Below are 25,013 nucleotides of genomic sequence, written 5' to 3' on the forward strand. Positions count from 1 at the left end.
AAGCGTTTAAGCTGTAGCCAATAGGTTATTTACTTTTTCTGGATTTCCTTTGAACACTTTCCCATTTCACCAAATTAGCAAGATCATAATTCTTCCCAATGTTGATATCTATCAAGGGAAAAAGAGAAGGGACACTTTAGGAGGGCCTTGGTCGATTATTAGCTAGGAATATTACTGGAATAGAATCGAACCTTAAAATTTTTTACGCTTTGTGACTTCCTGCCACAAAATAAGCCTTCTACCCTTTTGGTATTTACTAGAGTGGGATAAAGCATGGCAATGTTTCCACCATGTCAACGTCTCATTCTTGCAAGGCCCTATACAACTGGGCCAAACCACTGTACCATCTACTCCACTAACATTGCCTGGTACCATGGCTTCCTTATATGATGTGATTTTGAAGAGATTTGGAACTAGTAGTCTGTGGAGCTTACTACCATACAGTAGTCATCATGAAATCTCATCTTTGCAAATTTCCTACCGAAAAGTAAATATGTTTGGAGAATTCTTCTTAGCCATTCCTTTAGTTCTTCCATAATTTCACCCCAAAAGACTCGTACAAATTTTATTAGCCCTCACAGTATTCCTTATTCTACACTACCCTTATCTTCCTCAGCATATCTCCCTAGCCATTTTCTAAAATTCTTTGTTCAAAAACTTCAGTTTCCTAAGTCCCAATCCTTCATCCTTTAAAGGACGACATGTTAAATCTTAATAAGTTAGTAATACTTGAATTCATTCTCAATACAAAGTGAGTAGTGATGTAGGAAGAAGAAAAATGAAGAAGGACAGAAGAATAAACTTGGGATTATGGGTGTGCAATTTACCTACCAATCCACCCCCCCAACCCAATCCAACCTGCTACCCGTAGTTTAAGAAAGGTTATTCTCTTGAAAGTATCAGTATTGACATGTTGGATAGGGATAGAGCTCATCTATTGTAGTACCTATGCAGCTATGCTACTTAAAAACATTATTTATCGGATCTCCATTATTGATGGTTGTGGTTATTGTTAGTATGGTGTTGAACATCATTGGGTTGTTGGGCTTTGTTGTTGACAGGAATCACGAAATTTCGGGACGAAATTTCCTTAAGGGGGGAAGATTGTAACATTCTGTTGTAGGAGACCGCTTGAGCAATCAAGTGGTCGCTCGAGTGGTGATTCGAGGCTCCTAGTATCTTGCCTGTTTACAGGCGAAACCGCTTGAGCAGTCAAGTCTTCACTTAAGCGTAGATGTGAGGCTCCCAGTACTTTTATTGCAGACCTGCAAAACTTCTGTAACATTGTATTTACCGGTAGAGCAATGAAGTGTTTCGCTCGAGCAGTATGTTCGAAATCTCTTCATCACTCCCATTCTTGCAGTCTTCATAGACGACAGATACATTTTTGAAGTAGAGAGGAGGTAGAGGAATAAACTGCAATATGAGCTGTAACGCCCTCAAAATAATGACAATAAACCCATCAAATAAGACATTCATTAACATATGAAATAACCACATTCTTCTATTCTTCAGTGTTTCAAAAGTATTACATGTTAACAACAAAAGCAAAATGCCCTACGGGCTTACAGCTTTCCAAGTTAACACTTGGTTACAACGAAAGAGTACTAACTCATACACATTAAGCCCTTGGCTTGTATTTACATGTAATACACCAAAAAGTAAAACGGCATCATTATGTCCGCCTCAAGCCTCCCAAGCTATGTCCTTGGAGGTGACATGCTTCCTGCACCTGAAAATGATATTCCCATATAGGGTGAGCCACAGCCCAGTAGAAATACACTAAACCAACCATGAACAATGACTAAAATATTAGCAATTGATAGATGGCCAACACTGATACAATCACATAAATCATCTATTTATGTCATACGACTTATAAGTCCAAGTTTCCTTTCATTTTCCCTTTTTCAACGGATAGGCATATAAGCACTACCTACATTCTCAACAGATATGTATAACAACAATATCCACAGATAAGCATATAAGCTATATCCACATTCTACAACAGATATGTATAACCATAATATCCACAGATAAGCATATCAGCTATATCCACACTTCACAAAGATAAGCATATAAGCTCTATCTTCACTTCTCTAGACAAGCATATGAGCTATGTCTACGGAGTTCATCCCCTATCTTCTCCCAACACTATCCGGTTTAGAGGTACATCCCCTATCTTCCCCTAAACCGCGGAGTACATCCCCCATCTCCTCCTCTACACATAACGTATATAAACACAATGGTTCTATATACAATCCCTCAATACATATAATTAATGTATTCTATCAACCGTCAAGTTCCATGACACACTTCATTGATTAGTTTCAGTTTGCCTAATCATCATGCATTGTCTACAACAATCACGACTATCCTCCACCGATAGCCCAAAGCAGTTATTTCTAAACAGAAAATAAATGCACAATGGATATTCAATCAACATTTCATTTCCTCATTCCTCACAATTAATTTTCCCAATTAATTAAACAATGTAATTAGGTCAATTCCCATAATTAACATTTCAACCCTTAGGTCCCATTTTCATCAATGATTTAACATTCATTCCATTTCTCTAAGCCAAACATGCCTCTAGGTTTATTATGAATAAAATCCCAACTTTTGTAAAATTGCACAAAAGCCCCAAACTTTTACCAAATTACGAAACCAACCCCAACATCTCAAAATACCAAAATTTAAAGACAAAATCCATAGAGAGGAGTAGGATATCCCTACCTCAAACCCGAAGCCTCAAAGGAGATGAAGACCAAAACCAAAATGCTCCAAACCTCGAAATTTTCAGATCAAAAGGAAGCTCTCGACGATCAACACAACTTTCGTGAAGACAAAAGGTGAGCAAACGATCCTTACTAGATCAAATCTAAGAGAGAAGGGCCGGTTTAGAGTGAGAAGCTCTGAAAATGGCTTTTTGGAAAAGTAAGAGAGAGAAAAGATCTTGAAAAAGTGATCCAAAAGTCGGATCTCGGATTTATATAAAAGTCTCTCCGCTCGAGCGTCACTCACAGACTTCCGCTCGAGCGACCAAACTCCAGCTCGAGCGCCGGATACACACTTCCAGCACTTTTACAGAATCAGGTCTCCGCTCGAGCGCCAACTCCCCCGCTCGAGCGTCACACACAACACTCCCGCTCGAGCGGTCAATCCCACGCTCGAGCGTCCAACACGACACAGGAAATACTGGATTGGTGTATTCTCCGCACGAGCGCCCAAACCCCCGCTCGAGCGGACAGGCCAAAATCTGGGCAACTAGTTTTGGTTTCTAAACTCAACCAACCTGAAACAAACCTGCCCAACACATCCTATAACTCACATACAAAGTAAGAACGGATGTAAACAAGATAATAAACAACTACCAACGTCCACGGACACATGTCCGGATCATGGTATAACAAGGGTAAACCCGGGATCGCTATATGAGCAATCAAAACTACCAGGTACTCACTCCTCAAAAATCACCCAAACTAAATATATCCAAATTAATGCTAACACTGTCGCAATCTCCTCATCTCATCACAACAGAGCCTGTGTATTACTTATAATATATATATGGGGAGGTTGGGCTATGTTTTTTTATTTTATTTTTATTTTTTATCATAACAGTTTTTCCCTTTAAATGTAAAAAAAAATTAAAAAAAATAAAAACATTGAATTTGAAGGGTTGAAATTGAAAAAAAAATAAAAAAAAGATGAAGCATTTGAGATGAATTTTTTTTCATCAAATTAGATAAAAAGAAAAAATTGGGATAAGAGGAATTTTTTAAAAGATTTTGATGTAAGGATTGGTGTATTTCATATCAAATCAAACTTTTTATTCAAATTTGAAGTCAAAGTAGATGAAAAAATTGGTGAAGGGGTTGGAGATGCTCTAACTTGATGGAGGGTGAAGATGAAGAGGCCAAATTAATTTCTTAAATATATATATATATATATATTATTGAAAAACAAGAGAATTCCATTTCAAGTGTTCTCACTGTTGGTCTCTTGCCAAAAAACCACTGTATTCTTCTTCATAGAGGGATTTTGGGCCTATGTTCAGAGTTTAAGGTGGTTTTGTATGCTGCCTGTTTTTTTTCTATTCGTTATTATCCCTTCCATGTGTTTATTTATTGATTGTAATGATTCACATTATTATTCATAAACTCTTTTTGTTTTCTGATAAAAAAATAAAAATAAAAATCATATTGCAGAATGGTAATTTGTTTTCTCACTTTAACAGCCCAAACATAATTAGGATCACATGCCCAATCACAATATATTTCTTTTTCTTTTTTAATTTTTGGGTCGGAGCATCGATTACTTACCTAGAATTTATGTATTTTCACCATGAATCATTGATGTCTTTTTGCTTTGTCTACATATTTTGTTTGATCTCCGTTTTGTGGCAATCACTAACCCAATTACTTTTCAATTTTCAGCAATTTTTCTGCTTAAGTGGTGATGTCTATGGATGACAGTGTGGTTTAAGGGTTCTTTAATTTTGAAGTTCTATTTCTTTCTTTCCGCTCTTCCAAAGCTCAATGTAGGCATTATCAAATCTGACTCTGTATCTAAAATATTCTTTCTTTTATTTTTGTAAAATTGTTTCTCCACCTATGATTTTGAACTGATGAAGTAGAACATGAGTGAGGTTTGTCAACTTTTTAAATTCCTAACCTCATTTATTTGGTAGACTCATCAAATAATGGTTTGTGACATGATTTTCATTTTGTTCATTGACGTCTAAAAGGAGATGGGCATGTTCTCTTTTATATGTGTAGCTTTTGAAATCGATTCTACTTCAAACTCTACTCTTAAATCAACATTGGAATATGTGAAGCGCAGCACCTTCTACTTGCATCACACACATGCCACTATGGCCCCGTTTGGTGTAGCTGTTAAAACAGATTATAGATTATAGCTTTAACAGATTATAGATTATGACTTTAATCAGAAGTTATTAATTTGTTTGGTGTAGCTGTTGGATTATAGATTTAAGTTGCTGAGTATTGTTTGTTAAATAAGCTGTGAAGTAGCTTTTTCAATTAACTTTTATTTTTTGTTATTCACTACTTATCTACATTTCTCATAAAAAATAATAATAATATTCTATAGTCCATTTGGGTCTTTTTCTGTTTTTAAAAAAATAAAAAATAAAAAAATCTAAGAGTATAACCGTAAATTAACATGTCCATAGCAGAAGCTGATAATCAGAAGCAAGGGTGTACAGCTTCTTAAAATTAGCTTTTTTGACTTAAAATAAGTTGTTAGAATCAGAAGCTGTTTGAAATAAGTTTAACCAAACAGTCCAAAATAGCTTTTCAAAAGTCAGAAGTTATAAGTTGGCTCAGAAAAGCCCAAACAAACACCCTCTATATTGGGCATACTTGTGGTTATGCATGTACAACTAAAACAATTTTTTTCAAATGAACAAAAAGAATCGAAGTATGGATTGCACAAATATTGTTTCATCGTGTTGGTTGTACAAAGTGTTTGTTTGCTTTTGTACCAATGTTTATTTTCTGTAGTCCTACCTCACACCTCCTTTATATGGCTTTCATTAATAACAATTCTTCACATGAAGTAAATGAGCCGGTTGATCCATTATATATCCTGAGTCTATCAAGAATTGACCTATTGAACACACCCTTCCTTTCAAATAGCAGGCATGTATCAATGTGATGCAATGATTTTGGCCATTGTTCACATTTATTTATCAAAATTTCAATAAATTTAAGCTGGTTATTAATTCTGTTTAACTTGACATATGTACTATGTTATTCATCTTTATGGCTAAACAAATGATGAAAATTGTAAGCTTATTTTGAAAAATTGAACACACCAAAGCATGTAACATGGTTTTACTTGAAGTTTTGCCTGTATTTCATTTCATAGAGATTTGGTTTGTTAGAGATTGTGTCTTCTCATGACTATCGAAGAAACTACAAATTTTACCATAGGTTACGGATATGGCTATATGCTTAGTTGCTTACACCGACTCCATTGTTCATATTTGATTTCACCATGTTTAGGCATTGTGTATCTCTATATCTTTTAGTGACATATAATAACTTCTTTTGGTATATGGTTAGTCTTGCTCTCATTTCTGCATTACTAGAAGCTTATGCAAATAGTAGTTTTATGATGAAATGCTTTTTCCTTCCCGTTAAAGAGTCATAGACTATTTATTTTAGTGCTTTCATGATTCACCATAAGTTTGTTGCTAAACCACTCTTTTATTTTATTTATTATTATTATTTTTTTTTTCCCTGTGTTGTTTTTAGATTTTAGTAAAAATTGTTTAAGGTGTAAATGTCATCTATGCCAACTAAATGTTATTTAGGTTTCATGTGGTTTAAGTTTCGGTAGATGCTTGTCAAATATTTGTTTGTCATTGTATTTATCACAAAAAAAAAAAAAAAATCATTGTCATTGTTGTTATCGTTTTCATTTATAGGTTTGATACATTCATTTATCTGCTCTGCCCCAACTACTGCTATCCTTGGGAAACCAAAAGAGCTTCCGAAGGATGGTATCAACTCTTTCAATCATTTTCTACTGCGTCCGGTGAAGTAAATGTTGCATCTGATTTAAAGAAATGTTGCATCTTGTTGAAGACCGAAAGAAGGTTTGATGAATCTAGATATGAAGTGGCTTGATGATTCTGTATTGTTGTTGTTTCCTTGGTTCTGGTCGTGCTGCTTCTTTTATCAAACTCCATTTGCTTTTGTGCACGTGTCACATATAAAAGCTCAATCGTAAATTGACTGGTTTTATGCTGATGCTACTGTTGTTGCTGCTTTGGCTTTCTAGCCTTTCTGTGCAGCTATTGCTATCTTCTCATGGTCTGTATGTTGTATCTGTTGCACATCTGTTCATGTCAGATGTAAACGAGGCCTAGATTGACTAAATGGTATTGTCCTAATCTTTTGCTTGCTTAGATGATTCCCATCCTTGTTTGTGTTGTCCGTGTATGCTCCTTGTACTATGTATTTACTTTTGATCTTTGGTATATATTGACTTACCCAAAAAAAATGATGTTTTGTTCATCAAATAATTTGAGTGTTGAAATTTGATTCATATTGTTTGGCTTCAGTTGCAGTCAGCATATTTTCACATTTTGCAGCAGTAGAGAGTGAGTAAGTGACGACAGACTAAAGATTGAAGTATCTAAGAATTACCAGTTCTGCCGAGGGGATGTCCACCTAGAGAATTTTTTTCTAAAAGAGAAGGGTGAAAAGATTTCACCTTCTAAACTCAAATCATATGAACAATGTTACTGTATAAATTAGTAATTATGTGGCTGAAATGGCAAAGGAAACTAGAGAATACTTCGTAATCTTTCAACAGCCTCCTCAGCCCTTTCTACTATGAGTTTGAGTCTTTCTGTCAAAACAAATCGAGCCAATAAACATTGAATACTAACCCTGTGACTATAATTACAGTGAGCGTAATCTCATATGATGAAAGATTCATTACATAGATTAATGGTTCTAGGTAGTTCTAATCTAAAAATCAAGAATGAAGCTCTCTTGATTAAGTGGTGGTGCAGGTTTGCATCTGAGCCAAATCTCCTTTGGAAAAGAGTGGTTTGTGAAAAGATAAATTGGGACAAGAGATGGGATATTTCATTTCTTAAACGATAATGCAATTTTTTTTTTCCCCTGAACATGTCCCCAATAATGTGCTACTAAAATTGGGAAATGGAATGAGATTTCTCTTTTTGTTTGATAAATGGGTGTCTGATGTAACAAAGATGGTCTCATTGATGATTTCATCATTATGAGTATGTCATAGAGGAAGATTTTCTTGGTATGGGAGGAGGAGGAAGACCATCATAGGTTGTTGCAAATGCTGCCAAAGGTTGATCAGGTTAATGCCAATCAATGGATCAGTTAATTTTGAGAGTGGATCCATCAGGTAACTTCTCACTAAAATCTTTACAAAACCTGTTTACCTCATCTCAATGTTGTATTGTTCCTACAATAGAGTTTGTGGAAAAGCATTGCCCCTTTGGAATTGTTGTTTTTGCTTGGCTAGTCTGGCGCAAAAGGATTACCATTTGTGATCTTTTGATTAAAATGAATTCTCTGGATGAATCCTGTTCTAGGCTCTGTTAATATTTGTGCGAATGAGTTACCATGTAGAAGATCTTTGAAAATTTGGGGTGATTGTTTGTCTTGGGAGGGAATGGAATGAGTTTGTTTTTCATCAGTTAGTGCCTTACTTGATCGGTGGTTTGGAATAAAATTCAAGAATGTCAAAAAGCTCTTATGGGAGGCTATAATCATCCATGACAGTTTTTTGGACCATTTGGAAAACCAGAAATAACCTTATCTTCAATAATGGTTTAGCTTCTTGGGAAAATGTCTTGGTGTTAATTAAAGAGAAAGTTGCAACTCAGGTAAAAGGATATTGAAATATCCCTTGCTATTCAGTTGCTGATTTAATCTTAAAGATGAAAGAAGTCAGAGGCCTACACTTCCCTTTAAAAGGTGAAGGACTTTTGTGATTTTCAAGTTTTCCCTGGACAAGGATCTGCTTGGTTCTCTTTGTTCTTAGTGGTGTTAATGGCGATTCAGCTTTGGATGATGATAAGGACTGATTCAATATTGGAAGATGGATGAGAGTGGGAATGGAATGCAAGATGGCGTGGAATGAAATACTCATTCTCACTCTGCTGGTTGGTTTCTAACATTGAATGACGTGGAAAAATGGACACTTGTTAAGCTACTGTAGTGGAATGAAAATTCTAAACCAAAACACTGTTCAAAGAAAAAAATTCTAAACCAAAACTGATTTATACTATTAGGAATTGAAAACAATACTTAAACTTTCTTCTACAGAAAAAGGAGTACCTAAAAATTGAGTTGGTTGGATTAGTTGAGATTGAAAATCTTACGCTTGAATGGTTCAAAAATCCAAATAAATGAGTTATTTATCTCGTGTGGACTCAGCTAATGTCTGGTTGGTTTTGTGGCTCATTTTTGTTACTAATGTTCCCCATATATCAGTGACCAGGTTTTGAGAATTGACTTTCAAAAGGTTATAAACATGAAGGAAGGAAACTCACAGAAATCATCCAAAGTTTTGGAGCTCAGCATCATCGAGAAACTTAACTAGTTGCTGTCTTGGCAGCCACTATGAGGCATTTGGCTCAACTGCGTGTATGTCAGTCATGGTTCTGCTTTGCATTGTTCAGAAAGGCTTTTTTGGTTTTCATGGTTAATTGAGAGCCGTCAAAATAGTGTATTTTTTTTTTTAATTTTAAATTCTGACACTTCACCTTTATTTCAGTACTAATTTACCATCTATTTTATCACCTTCAGTTTCTTTTTCAAGCAGTTCATTGAGAGTCTGAGCTAGATAGATAATGCCATTGAGACTTGGGTTTTCTCTTTTCCATGTAAATTGTAAAAGTAAATTTCTAGCTTGTATACTGTTGTGACATGTGGTGTTTATCCAACTCAGGTTGTGTCTCTTTTCAGTTTCAATTGGCATAGACTTTGTGGACCTTCTTTCACATTTTATAGCATCACGACATGTAACATTGTAGAAACCATGAGTTTGATCAGTAAATCCTTTAGATTAGTTATTTAGATCTCTCTATATTTGTAGAAGTTTTCCCCAAAAAATATTTGCTCTATTCTCATAGGTGCATACAAGTCGCCACCAATACCAAGATCCTAATGTGCTATGTAGGAACGTACCATTTTGTTTTGAAATGCTTGAACCTGGAATCTACAAAATTTCTTTATTCATCCAGACGTTTACAAATTATGACTGTATTATAAGCAAAATAGCCTTTTAAATAGCTTACGAATGTGCTGGCAGGCCTCATAGTGACAGGAGGCTCATGAACTGAAACTGCATTTTTTTTACGTGCATGCGCACCACACAGAACAAGATAAAGCATTTTTGGTCTAATCGTCTTTTGAGTTGAAATTGATCTCTGAAAATCTAGCTTGAAAACCTTTGTATCTTTGGGTTGTAATGTGCTGTTGAAAAGCATTAAGTTATATTGATATCATTGTCATATGCAAGCTCAAAACAAATTATGTTTGAAGCATTTGTGCAGTCATCCTCTTGAGGAATAACTAATAAACATAGCATCCACAATTTTGTTTTTGTTTTGTTTTTTTTCTCCGAATTGGTCTTATTTGGTAATTGAAAGTTGAAATTGTCATATTCATAAGAGGCTAGCTTTTTCAGTGTTATGCGAACTGCCTTGTCTTTGCAGAAATTTAATCTAAAATTATTACTTAATTTCAGACAGTAGGGAACTCCAAATTCCATCAAATTAAATAAATATGGATGGAGGGCTGTTATATATCATTTAAATATTTCACTAATTTTTTTCATTTCTTGTGTGACTTCTCATATGGCTTGACGGGTCGATGACAAACATTAATTTTTGTCATCACACGATCATGAAGTTAGCATATTTAGAAAACTAGCCGTACACTTCATTGTTTCATTCAATCTGAAAAATTAGGTCCCTTTCTAGTTTCCTCTAAAATTTTATAAGTGTAACCCAAAAATTTTAAAAATATAAAAATGGAAAAAAAGTTATAGGTACAAAAAACTATTCACAAAAATATGAATTATTTTATTTATTTTTTCCTTTCCTGCTAAGCATGAGCATGAGTCTATAGCTGAAAATATAGGCCAACAGCCAAAAGGTGACGCTAATCTAATTTAGGACATGTATTAACTGCATTATCTAATTTAGAGCACCAAAATCTCCCCTGAAGTCGGGAGAGAGAAAACCTTAAGATGCATGCACCCATCCCAACTTTAGGCAGTCAGAGTGTATGGTTCAAAACCAGATTCTTCATTAAAATTGAGGTGTCTCATTTACTTGAAATGTCTACTTCTCTTCAGCAGATTGTGCTCCATCACCCTTCAAACACTTTCCCAAAATGTCATATTGAGATCCCATTAATATACATCAATAAAAAGCACCAAATGGCATTTAAACATAAACGCAAGACCAAAGGAAACCATGACAATCACATATATTCATATTAATTGAACACTTTCAATTTGCTCAATTTTTGCTGAGTGTATGAAAACAATATAAATAAATAAACAGTGATCAAGCACAGATAAAAAGAGTTCCAATGATAAAAAAAAAATTTTTAAAAAAAAAAAAAAAAAAAGAGTTCCAATGAAGACAATATTTGGTTTCTTCTTCAATACCTTGTACTGTTTTTTTTTTTTTTTTTTTTTTGTACTCAACAACCAAATCTAACATGTATGTTGTGTTTGTTTGCTGCGAATTACAAGAAACAGAAAGATCATGAGTTTTATGACCATAGGATGAAGTGTGTGCATTGTTGTTATCCTTCCTACCTTGTCCATGTTTGGAACAAGCTCTTGTAGTTTCCTCATTCTTTCACTGATCTGGGTTCTCCTTGACTGTGAATTGCATGAATAAAGGAAGAAAACAAGTCACCAATGATAGATGTAAGCAGGAAAAAACTAGCTTTCATTCTGGAAAATCAACAATAAGAAGATTTGAGGACATATGAAAAATGACATGCCTTGTACCAACTTATTTAAAGATCTTCTGACCTCAAGTAAAGCACTCTACTCGCGATTGGGATTTTGATATAACTAGCAGGTACCAAAGATGAAAACCAAGCTTGAAAGTTTTAAACCCACAACAATGGTGGAAAAGGGTCAGACGAGAGAGAAAGAACAAGAGAGAATGAAGAAAAGTGGATTAAAAAGTGACTTTTAAACATACTGAATTCGGACACTTCGCTCGAGTGACCAATCCTTCGCTCGAGCAAAGAACACAAATTCCCAGAAGTTCAGATTCAACAAGACAGACCGCTCGAGCAACTACTCATGCGCTCAAGCGGACATCGACAACTCACAGAATCTCAGGCAGACCTGCAAAAATACTGGGAGCTTCGCGAGACCACTCGAGCGAACATTCCTTTGCTCGAGTGACGAGAAAAAGAAAAGAAATTCTGGAGTCCTACAACATCCCCACCTTAAGAAATTTCATCCCCGAAATTAGGGAAGGACTGAAACCAAAGGACAAACCAATTCAGATGGAAACACAACCTCTAACTTAATACACGTGGGATATATTCCCGAAATAAAATCGGAGTCAAATTAGAAGCTATTCAATTCTGAGGGCAAGACATAACTTCCAATCAAAAGCTAGACTCACACTCGATATAAATTCTCGAATTCAGACTCAAAACCTCAACGCCCCAAAGACACCCAAACAAGAAGAAGCACGAGAAAGAGATCATAATTTATCAGTACACTCATCAAAATCCAAGAGACAAGGAACAACACCAACCATTCTACTCCCCTAATGACAACACCGCACAAAGATGACCAGGAGAGACCAAATCCCAATGTCGAAGGGAAAGGAAACCACCATAAAACAATACCTGGACAACACTTGCGAAAGAAAAGACGCCCCATACTCACTGCCCAAAACACAAATTGATATAACAATTGCAATCGCATTATATTTCCTCAAAATAAATATGCCAATATATATATATACACACACAACAAGCAATTCAACCCAAGTTTCCATACAACCCCATTATAAGAAGATAGAACAATGAACGGTCGCAATTTTGTAAACAAAATTCTCCATTCCTCTTGAAAATCTTTTCATTTTTATATATATTCCCACTTAGATTAGATCTTCCACATTAATTTAACTATGCCATCCTAGGCCACAACACAAGGAAAAGAAATTTTCATTTTCCAAACCATTCTCAACATTCATTCGGTGAATCCCAACCATCACCCAACAACCTCCATCACTCACCCGGTGATGTTACAACCCATTTACCACACACATCTGTAATAACAATGAATAGAAACAATAATGACAGTGCATTCGAGGCATAACACAGCACATACGACTTCCCGAAAGTTGGAAGTTCCCAATCACTACAAACATCATCACTAACAATCGATAGTACACATTGGCACAAGTGCGATTACAATAATCTACATTCAAACACTTTGATTCAATTTGAGTCATTTCACAGGTTCATATCAACAAACATACACACACAAGCGAAGCTCAATGCCCTCCAGTACTACCTAAGTACCACCCAACCGTACCACTTTTTACTCAAACCGAATCAATTCCCAAGATGACTATATGTCAATAAACTTCGAATACCACGCATCCAGACCACCGATTCCAAACCAAACCAAGCAACCAAACCAAATCAAACCAAGTCTTGAGTCTCATTAAATGTGATCGCCACAAGGATCCATCCGCTCTACATGACTTAATCCACATCGACAGGTTAACAAACACGTATCACCCCTATCCAGGTTTCAACACACACCCACTTCATACCTGAGTCCAAGTTGGACTCCCTAAAACCAAATCTCACAGCTCAGCGCCAAACCACTAAAGTAACTATTTGTCACCCAATCCAAATATCAACCATCCGACCACCCATCAATCAAAACACAGTCCATATTTCCTCCCAAGAAACACTTTTAGTACCCAACCACTAAGTTCCCTTCACATTCATAAACTCCACACAACTCTTGATCATGACGCTCACTACTTAAATTCCATACTCCTTTGCACCCACACATGACTACCATCTCTCGGCAAACTTTACCCACTTCCTCGTCATTACAAAACACAACCCTCACACCCCTTCCAAGCACTTTCACAATCTTCTAAGTACTCAGATTAATCTCATACCATCCTAAGGTTCTACCTCCTCCCAACCATGCACTAATTGAACCATATAACTCTCTCTTTCATCAAATGTTTTTACATCAAGTCAAGACTCCTAAGCCAATACATGCTTCATTCAGGAAATAAAATCAGCTACACAACAAAATGCTAAAATTACAAATTCATATAGCACTATCCACTGAAATGATCTTATTCTAACATATAATTTACCCAAAAGCTGTCACAATACTATTTTAAGTTCACATAGAACTCGTCACGACTAGGTAGACTTCCTAACTGTACTAAGGTACTCCCAATGAAAAAGTTAACTCAAAGCCACTCTCATTCATTGAAACCAATGCCATGCCACTAACTCCAAATTTGCAACACGACTCCACACTATACTAATATTATGATGATCCACAAGATTAAACTTAAATTCAACAACTCCCATAATACAAACTCACCCAATGATAAATATTAATATCACTCCCAAGACCAACTAACTAAAAATTTTACCTCTCATCTTAGAAGTATCTAGAACAATCACAAGGAAACAGCTGTAAGAGTATTAAACAACTTAGAAACTAATCTACTCCAACTAACTAAAACGCAAGGAAAACATAACCTAATTCTTACAACTACTCGTGTCACAAGAAAAAGGTGCCAATTGCCATTCAAACCAATCACGAAAAGCCAATGAAATAAGACAGAAGGGTATGCCAATGAATAATCATGTTCTTGTAGTCACTTCAAAATCCCACCTAAAATCTATAGTCAAGTCATCTTTACCCAAACTCAAAAAATAAATAAATAAACAAATTTAAAAAAAAAAATACAACCACAAGCTATAATGCCATCCATTCATTCTAAGAAATCTTATGTCAACAACAGATATTTCAAAACATTTTTTTTTTCTTTTTTGTTTCAAGACTAACACTGCTAGAAATTGGACTTTTAGTGGCGTTTAAAAAACGCCACTATATTTATCAAAAACGCCGCTAATTCCTTTTGGGGCGTTTAGTACCAAGCATCGAAGATGCGGCCGTCGCTATAGCTTTATGACGTTTTAAAAACGTCATGATATGAGTATAGGAGGTGTTTCAAAAAACGCCGCAAAATGTCCTACTATGCACATGCCGACGTCACCGCCAATATTTAGCGACGTTTTGTAAATGCCGTCGTTTCTGTTTTTAAAAATATGACCGTTAGTGTTATGGTTTAGGAGGCATTTGTAGAAACGCCATCATATCTCTTTTTTTTTTTTTTTTAAAAAAAAAAATTGTGCTAATTTTGTTTAATTGAATTAAAAATATCTGTAATAAAAATGACATATAAAATATTACCTCCCATTCAAATACCTATAATAAAACTAACATATAAAATAAAAACTCCATTCAAATAACAAATGAAGCATTAATTCTGTTTCTCATTCAATTAATATCCAATCACCATTACCCACAAAATAACATATCCAAAATCCAAAAATCATGTTTTAACATTAACCACAAACTAACATATATCCAAAAATCATGTTTTAGCATAGAAGTTGTGGTCAACACTGGTCTACACGCCCGCATCAGAACATAAACTGCAATCAGATTCTCCAAAATAAAAATATAATAAAATTAAATCCTCATGCATCATAAAAATTATGTTTTGAAATGGATTTTGCCATTCCAAGTAAACTTAAAATTGACTGTGTACAAAAAAAATATGGCATATTTTATAAATGCTCATCCCCATAAATTATATTCTACACTAGAATGCTATAAATTGGAATGGTGCCTTCTGAGTTCAAAGTTTGCAGAGGCCCACACATTTCAAATAAAAATTGCAACACACCCACAGGTTTCAGAAAAACCCACAAAACAAAACATGATAATTGAAATCAAGAGACCCACATTCAATTGACAAAGAAACCAGAACATATTGCGAACACTAGTTCCCCGGTAATATGTAACCTCTGTTTCGTTGTTGAGAAAAGGCCGGAAAAAGAGAGAAAATTCAAATCTTCCTAAACCTACAGATTTTAAAGATTTTCAATTTCTTTCACTTGTACCCATTGAATCTGCAACAAAAATGGAAGGTAAGAGACACAAATCATTAATCGTGAAGACTAACCACACCGAATGGAAATTATGAGATAAAATACAAGAAAAAGTAAAGCAAACCTGTAAGTCACCTGGGCTTAGTGGATCACTGAGCAATGCGTATGGAGAGAGAGAGAGAGAGAGAGAGAGAGAGAGAACAGTCTTTTTGATAGGGAACACTGATAGGCTTTTTAGTACGAAAAATTAACCAGTTGAGCTGCCACCTACAATTGATATTTTATACAGACAGACAACATCCAACCATCATAATAAAATGATTTGAATAAATAACAAGATGCATAGAAACAAATATATAAATATTACACCATTGTAATCGAAATATATGACCAAAAATGAGTGAGACCACTAAAAAGAGGACCATTAATAGCTCTAAAGTGGTGTGGGTCCCACTTGATGGGATGTTTTGCTCTTGTGTTTTTTTTTTAAAATTTTCACCTCATTAGTGGTCCATTAGTGCTCCCAAATTAGTGGGATGAATCATTGCTGCTATATGACATAATAGCAAAATCACTTAAATGAGCAGCCATTATTACGTTCAAAAGCAAAAATGGAAACACGAGTTGGAAACATTTGGTGTATCAATAGAAAATCCAAAGAAATAAGCATATATCAATATCAAAATCACAGGCCAAACAAAATTAGATGAGTCTAATGACAATCTAAATACATGTCATTGAACTGGACATAAACCACAATTTCCCCCAGAAAACCAGTACAACAGATTAAAATTCAAATTATCTTGATAGCTTTTACCAACTACAAATTATCAACTTCAGATTATCTTGTTATGTAATTTTGAAATTCAATTTTCTAAATTTAGCTTGATAGCTTATACCAACTACAAATTGTCATTTCTTTATTAAAAATATTGGTATGTAACTTTCATTTCTTTATTAATTTTTTATCTTAAGAGAGGAAATAATGACACTCATTTTTTTAATATATTTTTTTTTCTTCAGATATTATCAACTATCATTAGATAAGTTTCAAAATTTTATGTAGCATATATATCAATATACTAACCCCCTGCTTCAATTTATTTATTTATCTTGAGGCAGGTTGTGGAGCCAAGTCAGCAGCCTATGTGGAATGAGCAAAAATAAAAAATATTACAGGAATCAGTACAGCATATATTTGAAACCACAGATAAAGCTTTGTCGTTTTAGGCACTGTGTATAACATAAACATATAACAGCCTGAAAAGGTGGAAAATGGATAAAAAATATTTACCTACATAAGAGATATTTATTAGCTTTACTGAAGGCTTTTTCTAACATTTCATCAGTCAACATCAGAGGCTATATGTTCCAGTAAACTGTCATTGGTGATTATATATTGGGTTTATTATTAACACAAGATGTACATGTTTTACATGACCTCCAAGTACATGTTTTACATGTCAGGTTCAGTTGAGTGGTTCTTGTTTCTCAGCTCTACATGTTCCCAATAATATAGAGTAACTCCTTATTTATCTATTTATTTTACAGGGAAAACTGGTTTCACTCAATAGATATATTCATAGCAAAAGTAACACAATGGAGTTTTGGATTTGACCATAAGAACACAACGCTCTCAAATCTCCAAAAAAGCACAGAGAAAAGAGGAGCAAACGACGAGTTACAAAGCTCAAAACGACCAAATTACACCAATCAAATTGCCAAAAAGTTGAGAACAAGAAGCAAATCAAGCACATACCTTTATCTCCCTCCATATGTTATCTTTGTTTTGTTTTGGAACATAATGCCAAGTTGTAAAAGTAAGTGGTGCAAGACTCCCATCTCGTGCCAAAACGTCCAAATGTGAAGCAAGAGATGTGTATCCTTCAACTACTTGATTCAACTCATTTTAAACAACTTTTAAAACGCCATCTTCACTAGTACCCCATTGACCATGCATATATGTGGGACCCCTTGTCTACTTTTGTGTGGCTTGACTTGAGCTAGGACCTACAAAACATGATGTGAAAATGAATGCTCTCTGAATCTGGACACAAATTGACTTGGACATCATTTAAACACAAATTAAACAAGTTGAAAATGAAACCGACACAATTGAAATAGGAAAGACTAAAATGAAACGTAGGGGTATTTAACCCTATGTAGCATGTTAGGGGCCCAACCACTGGGCCATCACTATGTTTCCATTAAACAGAAGAAGAAAAACATTCCACCCCAATGAAGAAGTAATTAAATTCAGAAAAATAAAACCAAACACACTATCTGAAGTCCTACCTCAAGATATTGAGGGAACACGATGATATTCATAAGCTAAGGCGATCAATTAAGACAAAATGGATTTAGGCATTTAACTCTAGGTAATATGATCATTTTCACATATTGTAGCAAACTATCATTTTCATGCTAGATAACATGCCATAGAGGCTACCTATCCACAACAATGGTTGCCTTGTATATGTAATTTAAGTTAAAAACTAAACATTGAGGTAGGTCTTACATCCAAGGAACTAAATATTGATACAAAATGATGAAATGACATCTAGATGTGACTATCAATTAAGATGACATGGTAACAAAGCAGCAATTCATATTTGAGCTATGTGTTTGGATAGAGCTTTCAAAAATTATACGTACCAGCTGAAACAGAGCCATGTGATGTGCTACCACTACGTGATGTGGGTAGAAAGACTGCCTGGAATAAAGATGGTTAAAATTAGTTGAGGAATCACAATCACAATCACAATCATATTAGTAGAGGAATCATATTAGTTGATCTGCTGTTGTCTTATGTGGGGTTAGCATTCATTTATTTATAGATCTGCTTTTCGGAATAAAGAAGGAAGTAGAAGCTGGAAGTATTCCTTCAAATGTTGCTCAGGCAATGGAGAACTCTATCAGAATTATCGAAATGCAGTAAATTAATTCTCTTGAATTTATGCTATGATGTTCTAGAAAGATGATACTACTACTTTTTTATTTATTGACACAATGCTCTATTTTTCTAGTCTTAGAATTACTTCATATGGTTGAGCACTGCTGATCTTTCATTGATTTGGCATTTCATACTAAAAATATTTCTATTTGTTATCGTTTGCTTCTCAAGTAAGTTTACCATACTATTGGAACGTAAACTTAAAATGTATAAATGCTAAAATTGGAATTACAATTTAATTTTGGAAATGTGGTTTTCTACTGTCTAGCCAAGCAATTTGACACAGTTTTTTAGTAGGTGTTCGCATCAATTTCCTTTATTGACTGAAAATAGGATGATGTAACATTCCCTTTTACATATCTTGTTGTTTGCTTTAAAATTATAATTGTTGCGACTATTAGTCTTATCTTTCTAATTAGGAAGATAGGTTTATGGTTTTTTGGTTGTAACTTGTAAGTAAAAAAACCACTATATGCACATAACCTATATACATCAGAGTATATGGTTGCCACACAAAACTAAGCTTATACGAGAACCTCAAGTCTCTGACAAAATCAACAAAAGACAATAAGTAGTTGGAAAACTTTACTAACCCAAAACACACACACACACACACACACACATTACAAGAAAAGCATAACATTCTTCAGTTTGTTAGTAGATGTTCTTAGTGTAGTAAGTACGCTTATTTCTCTCCCTCTTGATACTGGAAATGGGGCAAAGAAGGCATGTCCAAGAACATCCAATTGAACCTAGAACTGAGCAGGGCATAACCCTGTATGCACCAAAAGATGGTTAAAATTGAGTTCTAGAGACCTCTAGCAGTGCAATGGGTTAATGTAGAAATTATGAATAATTTCATCTTGACTTTAATTGACTAAGGTCATGAGCATTATTAAAGTAATTAGCAGAGTGTTCTTGCTACCATGATTGAACTAGAGAAATTAGCAGAGCATTATTAAAGTAATTAGCAGTGTTCCCAATATATGAACCCAAATTAATTTATTCCAAATAGTTGTACAAGAATGACTTCAGCTATATATATACATATATATTTATATTCAGGTCAGAATCAAATATCAGTTCAGATTAATTCAAATATCATATCAGATTAATTCAAATACCAGTTCAGCTTGATTCAACAGGACATGTAACATGATTCAAATATCATATCAGATTAATTCAAATATCAGTTCAGCTTGATTCAACAGTACATGTAACATGATTCAAATATCAGTTCAGCTTGAGAGAGAGAGAGAGACAGTTAGAGACAGAAACAATGGAGCTCACCAATCTGAATCGCTGAGATGAAATTCGATTTCGAGAGAGAACTGAAATGGCTCTGATGAATCATCGATCTGTTTCGCTGAGACCGAGCTGAATCTCTGAATCACAGAGCTGAACTGACAGAGATAATTAGGGTTTAGACAAGAGAGAGAGAGAGAGAGAGAGAGAGTCGCTCACCGATCTGAATCGATTCACCGATCTGAATCGATTTTGAGAGAGAGCTTCGAAATGGCTCTGATGAATCACCGATGTAAGATCTTGGAAATGGCTCTGATGAACTTCGAACTTTGAAATGGCTCTGATGAACACTCACCGATCTGAATCGATTTCGATTTTGAGAGCGAGAGCGAGAGCGGGCGCGAATGTGAGTGTGAGTGTGAGTGAGAGTGAGAGTCAGATTCAAAATAAAGGTAAAACAGGGAGAGGGAGCGTGTGGGACAAAACCATTTCAAGATGTTTATAAACGTCTTCTATTCGTAAGACATTCGTAAAACGGAGCCGTTTTGATTAGAGAAATAAACGTCTTCTATTCGTAAGACATTCGTAAAACGGCGCCGTTTTGATTAGAGAAAATAACAACGTTTATGAAACGCTGTTAAATATTACAAACAGTGGCGTTTTAAAAAACGCCGTTAAAAATACGCCTCAAAAACTGATATTTCCTCTAGTGTAACAAAATGATAAAAGTGTCTCATACCAACTTACCCCCCAACAAGAGATCAGCCAAATAACTACTTCTAAGATAATGTCACCACAAAACACGATGGAATAAAAATTAAAATAAAGAATCACTTTCCATCAAACAAAACTAAATACCTCTTAATTAGGACCACCACTAACCACCTAAGATCAAATGCACCCAAATTAAACCCAATGATAATACTAGACCAACATATCAACACCACAAATTCTCACCACACCACACCACACCTATAGCTAAATGAAATATCAAAATAAGGGATTCACAATACGTATACCAATGATACAAGACAATCTTATAGCTAATAACAAGGGATACAAAAATAATCTCTATTTAAACACATTGTTTGGGAAGGGTTAAACTAGCCCATCCCAGATTAAAATAGCTAATTAAAAAAGACATCCCATCACATCACTCTCTACTTTTTTGCATGTCTTTTCATAAAATGTCAAATAGCCAACTAAAATAGCCTATTCCTAAACGGGGCTTATTTCAATCCAAAATACTCACGTATTACCTCTAATCTTCACAATTTCTAACTTATAGCTGTAACGCTCTCAAAATAAGCCCACATTATCACAATATTGACATGCATTGATATAAGAAAACAAATTGATATAAGAAAACAAAACATTATTCCATTCATCAGAGTATTCTTATTGAAAAACATCACATGTAACATCAAAGTAAATGCCCTACGGGCTTACAGCTTTCCAAGCCAACACTTGGACACAAAATGTGAGTACTAACTCAACTACAAATTAAGCCCTTGGCTTGAGTTTACATGTAATATCAAATAACAACTAACTAAAACAAGTCTTCAAATCTAAATCCTTCCAAGCTAAGTCCTTGGAGGTTGCATATCATCTGGACCTGAAAATGATGTTCCCGTATAGGCTGAGCCACAACCCAGCAGAAATATACTAAACCAAATATAAGAATTGACTAAAGCAATAACATTCAATAGATGGTTAACACTTATAAATCCATTGTATCACTATCAGTTTCATGACACTAATGTCCATGACATGTTTCACTTTCCGTTATTATTCAACTTTCCATTTATACAGACATGGCTCAGAACCTGGCCAAACTATAAAATGAGACTACATCCCACATTAAACATTACTTTCAATATCAACAATTCAAATGAGACTAAGGCTCATACGAAAACACTTCCATAAATCAATAAGTACACATATTTGCTGTACTAATGGAGTCCATCCCCTTTCTCCTCCTAAACAGGTTTGAGAGTCCATCCCCTATCTTCCCTCAAACCATGGAGTACATCTCCTATCTCCTCCCAAACAATATGCATATACAGTGTATTAAACACTTGTTATACACAATATTCAATCAATACACGTATTTGCTGTATTAATTCAACCGTCATATTCAATGACTTATTCAATGTGATTAGTTTCAGTTTTCCCTAATCAACATGCAATGTCTACAACAATCATGACTATCCTCCACCGATAGCCCAAAACAGTTATTTCTAAACAGGAAATAAATGTATCAACAAATATAAACTCAACATTTTCATAGGTGAGTAATTAGATTATCCAACTACACCATTTAATCTCATGATTTCCCAATTTCATGAATTAAACTAAATTCCCCATTTTCCCAAAATTAATTATACGAATTAATTTATTTCAACAATTATAGCTTTTTAAATTATAAATCAAACCCTAACTTTTTCCAAAATTACCGAACAACACCAACATATCAAAATGACCAAAACTTAGGACAAAACCTATAGCATGGAGTAGGGTATCCCTACCTCGAAGTGAAGAACTCAAATGGAGATGATGACCCAAAACCCAAAGTGCTCCAAACCCCCAAACTTTCAGATTAAAACAAAGCCCTCGCGACCCTCTATCTTTTTAACAAAGAACCTAGGGTAGAAACACCCTAAAAATAGATGAAACCTAAGAGAGAAGGTGAGTGGAGGGAGAGAGAACATGGACCTAGGGTTTTTAAAACAAAAGAGGATGAAAAAAGATGTTTAAAACCGCTGCTACGTATTTAAATAAAACAGGCTCGCTTTAGCGAAGGATTAGTCGCTCGAGCAACAAGACACAAGAAATCCTCGCTCGAGCGAAGAAAGTCTCGCTCGAGCCAAAAACTCGAAGCTTCAGGTCTACAACCCAGAAGCATGCTCGAGCGACAGAATGCTCGCTCGAGCGAATAACACGAAAACATACACCTCGCTCGCTCGAGCGAATAAAATCTCGCTCGAGCCAAGAAACACAGCTCTCAGGTTCTATACCCAGACGCAGTCTCTCGCTCGAGCGAATAAACCATGGCTCGAGCGAAGGCCCAAAAACAAGAGCTCGCTCGAGCGACAAACTTCTCGCTCGAGCGAAGGACCAAACTTTTGGGCAGCAACACTTTGCTCCCAAACACTCCCAAACTGTAATAAACCTGCCCAATACAACCCATAACTCAAATGACAAGGAAATAAAGGACGACAACAACATATATATAAACCACAAGATCCACGGAACCTAAGTCCGGATACAACAACCAAATGGGGAAAGACCGGGGTCGCTATAATAGCTATGGATAACTATAAATGTTAATATTAATTACCCTTATCAAGCATATAAATTTTCACAAAAATATCCAAATCACAACCACACCAACTATCTCAAAATACCGAGTCATAATCTCTATAGAATCACAATATTCTCACAAGATCATTTCAAAAAACTTCTCCAAGGACATTGGTTTGCTAACACAACTCTTGAGGCATCAATCACATCATATCCCTAAACACTCATATATTACACTTGAGTACATCAATAACAAATTCTGAGACAATTGATTCCACAAATTCGAAAGCATGCGAAATTCGACTACATATCCCAAAATGTCAACTCACAAGTCACCATTTTCACTACTGGAAATTCAACCAAATGGCACAACCCAATCAAATTTAATCTTATCCCAATCTATTCGAAAATTCTTTATCTAGTTCGTTCACTTATAACAAGTTACAAGATTCCAAACTAAACAAATTCAATAAGCAACACTTTCCTTAATACACTTTACAATTCCCACCATAATAAGACCACACCTATTTCCGAATACAGACCAAGATAATCAGCCTGAGGCCTAACACTAACCTCACAAGTAGTCAATCAAACAAGTGGAACAACCCAACCATAACTAATTTCATCTATTCCAAGGAAACTTAGAACTAGTTTTACATGTTCCGATGTCAACACTCCAAAAAAATCTCTTAGGTCACTTTGATCATCATCAAGGTCTCAACCAAATCAGACTACTACAACAAGTTTAATGTTTAACTTATTCTACTTCCAAGACTCTTCATCTAGCCCACTTCCACAAATTTGATTTAAAGATCAGAAATAATTAACTCTTCATAACAACAAACTATTTGCTATGTAGCGTAATCTCTACCATTCTAATGTCACACTTACACTCATAAACATACATAGTCGGTCGACCTACAGTTCAATGCCAATTATACGGTTGATTTCTTACACAGTGGCAATGATTAACTTGCCAAGTAAGGTGGCACAAAGAATCCAAGTCACAAATATCTCCCAATTGGGTCATTCACAACACAACTTGACATATGCATCACAATTCACATCACATAAGCACATAACCACATAGCACCTAAAAGATTACTCTTCAAGGATTATTATTCGCCTCAAGAACATTCCAAGAGTTCCTATTGGAATTGGCGTTAATCATGTGCTTCTTCCAATGAGACTTCTAAGAATTTCCTAGGTTTAAATAATACCTTAGAAATTTAATCCTATATCCAAATAGCCACATAATCATGTTATCAAATAGCACATAGCATGCAATCGTTCCTCAGTCATGAATTAAACCCATTGGGGTAAAAATCATGTCCCACGAGCCCAAGATATTCATACCCGGTGAGCTCTGATACTAGGTTGTAACACTCCGATGATCCGAATAATAAAACAAATCGATTCTTTATTTAATTTAGGAAAATTATAATTATTTTTTTAGAGAAAAAATTTAAGATTTAAATAAAAACATATATGGAGCAAATTATTGATTGAATCCACAAAATAGAACAAACCACTCTTCGACAATGCATTTCATTCACTTCATGAGAATCTACGAATCTCATACATTTCATATTCAATCACTACGTGGCACAAAGATGAAGCATGCAAAAACATCATATTTAACATTGCACGATTATTCAAATAAAGTGTCTTAAAGACTTACATGTATAAGGGACATTGCGCTATTTACAACAAAAGAGATCTCAACCCAATACAAAAAGAGCACAAGGCTTTACAAATAAACAAAAATAAATGAG

The 25,013-nt window shown here is 35.0% G+C and overlaps 1 long non-coding RNA gene and 1 pseudogene across 4 annotated transcripts in view; one reads left to right on the plus strand and one right to left on the minus strand.

Moving 5' to 3' along the window:
* The window catches only part of LOC114311196 (large ribosomal subunit protein uL1c-like), a 70,205-nt pseudogene extending 63,268 nt beyond the window's left edge, over positions 1–6,937 (plus strand). Inside the window, exon 10 of the transcript XR_014361783.1 lies at positions 6,455–6,937. The product of XR_014361783.1 is annotated as a large ribosomal subunit protein uL1c-like (transcript). The remainder of the gene's footprint in view (positions 1–6,454) is intronic.
* Positions 6,938–15,327: 8,390 nt separating this feature from the next.
* LOC145820376 (uncharacterized) lies at positions 15,328–20,362 on the minus strand. Of its 3 annotated transcripts, XR_014361777.1 has the most exons (5): positions 20,155–20,362; positions 19,981–20,088; positions 17,497–17,747; positions 15,873–16,004; positions 15,328–15,758 (listed from the first exon to the last, which is right to left on the minus strand). It is a non-coding gene; the product is annotated as an uncharacterized LOC145820376 (long non-coding RNA). The 3 variants fall into 3 exon arrangements; XR_014361775.1 differs by having other exon boundaries at positions 19,981–20,362; XR_014361776.1 differs by having other exon boundaries at positions 15,862–16,004; positions 19,981–20,362.
* Between the last annotated feature and the right edge of the window lie 4,651 nt (positions 20,363–25,013).

Source organism: Camellia sinensis, chromosome 2 (assembly GCF_055761805.1).
Source record: "Camellia sinensis isolate YWXY chromosome 2, ASM5576180v1, whole genome shotgun sequence".
NCBI classification, from domain to species: Eukaryota; Viridiplantae; Streptophyta; class Magnoliopsida; order Ericales; family Theaceae; genus Camellia; species Camellia sinensis.